Below are 6,000 nucleotides of genomic sequence, written 5' to 3' on the forward strand. Positions count from 1 at the left end.
GATTGTTAGAGCCACAAGTTGGGACATTTTGCACAGAGATCGACTCTCCCCCCCCACCAACATAATACATAACCCACAATCCCCATGGGATTGACCTGCATGCCCAATGAGGAAGGCCTCTGCAGAAAAAGGTCAATGAGAAGCAGGGCGTCGTGGCACATGCCTTTAATCCCAGCACTCAGGAGGCAGAGGACCTCTGTGAGTTCGAGGCTACCCTGAGAATACAGAGTGATTACAGGTCAGCCTAGACTAGAGTGAAACCCTACCTGGGAAAACCAAAAGGAAAAAAAGAAAAAAAGAAAAAAGAAAAGGGGCAAGGAGGAGGGAAAGGATGGTACCAACATGTGTTGTTTACATACTGGATATGTCCATATCTAATAAAAAACAAAGGCCTCTAAAAAAGTTCCAAACTCGTTTTTAGTGGATAATATTTTCTCTGTCTCTAATTCATTTTCATGCCCATCTAGAGATTTTTTTTTGTCTCCCTAATTATCTTTATGCATCTTTTGAGAATTTTTAGTTCAGACTATCGAGGCTCTCATGCCATGGTTTTGGTCTAAACACCAAACCTTTAAAGGAATTGTATATCATCTCTGATGAGCATGCCAGAGAGCCTGCATACTTTCAAATTAAGATAAGCCCTTCATGATAGATGAAACCAATAACAATGTTTATGGATTAAAGTAAAAAGTTCATTAAAGTTAGATGTTTCACTTTCACTCTTGTGCTATGGCAGGGCTCCTGCATCTAGCCATACAAGATCAGGTGTTACACTCCTAGGGCTCATGACCTCCCCTGCCATAGGCTTTTGATTAAGTTTTCAGTACCAGGCATGTATTCCTTCCCATGGAGCATGCCTCTAGTCCAAGTAGACAGTGGTTGGTTTTACCCATAACGGACATGCCACTGTTGCACCTGGATGGCCAAACTTAAGGCTTGCAGTGTCCATTGTTTTCACCACTGATGACTTCCATCTCCCATAGGACTGCATTCACTGAAGCTTTTTCCAGCTTTCCATCAGCTGGTCTACAGGGGAGAGGTTTCCAACTCACCTCCAGTTTGATGTCTCAGTGACCTTGTAGCCCAGGCATGTGGAGTCTTCATCAATAGGGTATTACTACCTATGTTTGGTGGGAAACCAAAAGCCTTGGTATTGTAGGTGCTGAGCTTCTCTTAAACTTGTCAGGTTCAGAAATAGAGGACTGAGTAGGCAACTTTCTTAGACAAAGGAGGTTTTATGGTATGTCACTGGCAGAGTGGTATGGTTCAGGGTGACAAGGATAGGAACTCTGGATCCAGGAAACAATGGGGGGGGGAATGCTAGGCTTAACAGCAACAAGAATGTGGTGTGGTTCACATAGGATGAGAGGGGGATAAAAATGTACAACCAAAATGTAGTCAGAGCAAGGGGTAGAGTTAGAAGAAAACTCTAAAAACCCCAGCAAAGGACAGGAGTAGAGCAGAAGACAGAGGGAAAGAAAATAGAAGAGAAAAAAATAAACAGAAGAAGGTGTGAGCAAGAGATCTGAAGCCAGGAAAAGCAGAGAAGAGAATGAGCATATGAACCACAAGGCTTATAAATCTTTTTGGGCTGGGTGAAACTAGGGGACATGGGATATGAGAAGAAGCCTGAAGTCACTAGGCTGGCTAGACCTCTGACCTGACTTCCTGCTGAACTCTTTTGAGGAAGTAAGACTTTTGAAGTCTCAATTGCTATAGCAAGAATTAGTTTCTAAGCCTCAGGGCTAGTATGGCTAGGTGGGAGGGGAGACAGAGGAATGGGCAGGGACTTCTGAGACTCTAACAAAACTGTTCCTTCATACTACTCCAAATTCCTCCCATAAATCACTTCCAAAAACTTTACTCATCTGAGTATATAGTAATGGCTTCACAACTTGGTACAACTCTTCTGTATTTGTCACCTTTGCATTATTATGATAAGACCACCTAAGGCAACTGTGGTAGTTTGATTCAGGTGTCCCCCATAAACTTAGGTGTTCTGAATGTTAGGTTCCCAGCTGATGGAGATCTGGGGATTAATACCTCCTGGAGAAAGTGTATTATTGGAGGTTGGCTTATTGGTGTTATAGTTAGTTTCCCCATGCCAGTGTTTAGCACACTCTTCTGTTACTATTGTCCACCTTATGTTGGTCAGGGGCTGATGTCCACCCTCTGCTCATGCTGTCATTTCCCCTTCCCATTGTGGAGCTTCCCCTTGAGCCTGTAAGCCAAAATAAACCTCTTTTCCCCACAAGCTGCTCTTGGTCAGGTGATTTCTACCAGCAATGTGAACCTGACTGCAACAACAACTAACTTATAAAGAAATATATTTACTTTGGCTCATGATTTTTGAAGTTTCTGTCCAACATCATTATTTTGGACCTGTTGTAACTGTGGCACATCATAGTGGAAGTACATGGTAGAAGGCAAAAAAAAAAAACACAAAACACTTATGTTAAAAAAGCAGAAAGAGAGCAGAACACTTGTCAGAGACCATGACCTGGCTGCCCTGGGACAAAAAGAAAAGCAGCCCTTGTGCGGCTCCTCCCCTGAGAACAAACGACTGCTCTGAGAAATGTTACAAGATGTTACAATCCGAGAGAAGCCACAGGCTGTTCCAGAAGATTACGGCCAGGTGGCCTTATCTCCTCCTTTCCTTGTGCCCCCCCCCCTGCTTGATCCCCCTGCTTGCTGGTTGATTATAAAAGAGCTAAAAAATCCAACATTAAACGAGACCTTGACAAAACCTCTGCTTGGTCTCCTTCTTCTTTTCCGCCCGTTCTTTACAGGTTGCAGCCCTCCTCGACCACCCCGCATAATATTGGTCCCGCAGGTCGGGGGCAAGTGGCGCCCAATCGTGGGGCTCGAGGCATGGGTCTCCAACCGGACGACTAACAGCGCTGGAGATCTCCTCGGGACGCCGAGGGACAGTTTGGTGTGCCCGCCGTTTCGTCGCTCGCGATTCAGCCACGGCTCAGTGTAAGTCAGGATCCTTATTTTTCATTCTCATCCGATTTTCAGAATGGGCCAAAAACTTAGTAAAGAGGCTCTTTTTCTTAATGATTTAAAGAGCTCACTCAGGGAAAGAGGAATTAGAGTTAAGAAAAAGGACCTTGTTAATTTTTTTTGTTTTCATTGACAAAGTATGTCCCTGGTTCATTATTTCTGGTCCTGATATTCATCCTGAAAAATTGCAAAAGGTTGGTAAAGACCTAAATCACCATATTCTAGAGGAGGGACCTGATTCCATTCCCGCAACAATTTTCTCCTACTGGGGACTCATAAGAGACATAGTGGAAGAAGCGCATTCAGATTCAGATAAACAACAACTCCTTTCTGTGGCTGAATACTGCCTCTGCCCTCTCTCGCGCGGCGTTTTTTTAGTTTCACTTTCTTCTCCTCCTGAGAAATCCCCTTGCCCATCAGTCATTATCGATATAAATTCTAACTCCAATAACTCTGGTGCTCCCCGAACAATAAAAAAGTTATATCCGCCCTTACTCGAGCCTATTCCCCCTGAAACTGCTTCTCGGTGTACACCCCTCATTAACCCAGTTTTTCAAAGAACTGCGATCCCGAGCCACTTGATCCGGGTGATGCTGCTTCCCTTGAGGAGCAGGCTGCTAAGTACCACAATCCCGATTGGCCTCCCGCTGCATCGGCCCCTCCTTTCAGACCGCCCCCTTACCCCTCCCAGCTTCGTGCAACCACTCTGCTACCTCCAGGGCTCCACCCCTCTACCCTGACTGGCACCAAAGAACGTCTCACTAAACAGATAGCTGAGTTACGGGATGTGCTTAAGCTTCAAAAAGAGTTTGCTCAATTATCTACAGATTTAAGTTCTTTACAAGCTTCAATTAAGGAGACCATATTTAAATCCCCAAGTTTAACCGTGACAAAGACCACTAAAAAAACTCCCGCCCTGCAGTGTTCCCTGGCTTTTCTGGTGCTTATGCGCTCCACCACCACGCTCCAAAGCTCCACCGCCATGCCCCAAATTTCTTCTTCAGATGCCCCATTAGAAGACCATGATTCCCCTCCGGCCTCGGATAATGAGGATGAAACCTCAGAGGCAGAGGAAGGGCCCAAGGAACTCTTAGTGCCCTCTGTTAGAATTCCCGCCGCTGCTCCAGGTGCCCAACCCCCAGAGACTCACTATCGCCCCCTGCACTTTAAAAAGGTTAAAGAATTCCACTCTGCGGTACAGGCTTATGGCCCAACATCCCCCCTTTACTCTCTCCCTTCTCGAGGACCTCTGGGGGGAGGTCATTTAACCCCAGGAGAGTGGACCCGAGTTGTTCAGTCAGTTCTAACCCGAGGACAATTTTTGTCATGGAAGGCGGACTTTATGGATAGATGTCAATAAATTGCTTCAGTTAATCTAAGGGACCCCAACTCACCCACAGCAACTGGGACCCTTGATAAACTAACGGGTCAAGGCAGGTATGCCACTGAGGCTTGCCAACGGGGCTTTCCCCCTGGCCTCCTGGTGCAAACCGCTAATGCGGCTCTTGCTGCCTGGCGTATGATCCCTACACGGGGCTCGGTTACCTCCCCCTTGTCAAAAATCACCCAAGGTACCCAAGAAAATTATACTGATTTTGTGGCCAGACTCACTGAAGCAGCAGAACGTATTCTCGGCCCAGGAGGTGCCGAATCTAAATTCCTAAAACAATTAGCTTATGAAAATGCAAACTCAGCTTGCAGGTCAGTCCTGCATGGCAAAGTTAGAACAGCCTCTCTTGAGGACATGATTCAACTTTACAAAGATGTTGATACCTTCACCCACAAAATTTCCCAAGCTGTCAATCTTGCGATTGGGGCCACTATTCAGCAACCCTTTTCCAACAAAGCCTGCTTTAAATGCGGCCAAATTGGGCATTTTTCCAGACAATGCCCCAATAATTCTAACAAGACAGCCGTAACCCCCTTGCAGTCCGCAGGGCCACAAACACGCCCCCTCCAACCTGCTACTCCTTGCCCTCGTTGTAAAAAGGACAAACACTGGGCCAATACCTGCCATTCTAAGACAGATATCTCAGGAAACCCCCTACCTCCTCTCCAGGGAAATGGGCTGAGGGGCCAGCCCCAGGCCCCTCAACCCATCCGTTTCCTGCCGGCCTCGGGGAACAGTCAGCAGCCCACTCCCCTGTATTCGACTCCTCAGTCCCCTCACCCCTCTCAACTCCACCCACCTCCCACCTCTATCGAGCCACAGCAGGAAGCGCAGGATTGGACTTGTGTGCCTCCACCAATACAATATTAACAACCGAGGATGGAATCCAAGTCCTCCCTACAGGAGCCTTTGGACCCCCCGCCTCCTGATATGTTCTTTTTAATCTTAGGGAGGGCATCCTCCACTCTTAAGGGACTTACTATTCACCCTTCTGTCATGGACAATGATTATACAGGGAAAATAAAAATCCTGGCCAATGCCACCCTGGGACCTTTAGTTATATCCAGGGGCCAAAGAGTGGCACAAGCCCTCCCCCTACCCTTACAGACCAGTGGCCCTGCCCTTCATGGGCCTCGTGGAAACACCAACCCAGACTCCTCTGATATCTACTGGGTCCAGGCTATCACCCGTGACTGGCCCACCCTTCGCCTCCAACTAGGTAAAAAATGGTTTCTAGGCATCATTGATACAGGAGCTGATGCCACTGTAATTTCAAAAGATCATTGGCCCTCAGCTTGGCCTCTTCAGTCCTCTGTCACCCACTTACAAGGAATTGGTCAATCTCAAAACACTTTACAGAGCTCTAAATTTCTAACATGGGAAGATCACGAAGGAAACTCAGGGACAGTCAAACCGTTTGTGGTTGATGGCTTGCCTATAAATTTGTGGGGGCGTGATATACTAGACCAGATGAAGGTCATTATTTACAGCCCAAATAAGACAATCACTCATCAAATGCTATCTCAGGGCTTTATACCAGGGACAGGACTAGGAAAAAATAATCAAGGCATTACGCAGCCTATTATTCAGCAACAAAGACCTAC

This window comes from Jaculus jaculus, chromosome 10 (genome assembly GCF_020740685.1).
Source record: "Jaculus jaculus isolate mJacJac1 chromosome 10, mJacJac1.mat.Y.cur, whole genome shotgun sequence".
Taxonomy (NCBI): domain Eukaryota; kingdom Metazoa; phylum Chordata; class Mammalia; order Rodentia; family Dipodidae; genus Jaculus; species Jaculus jaculus.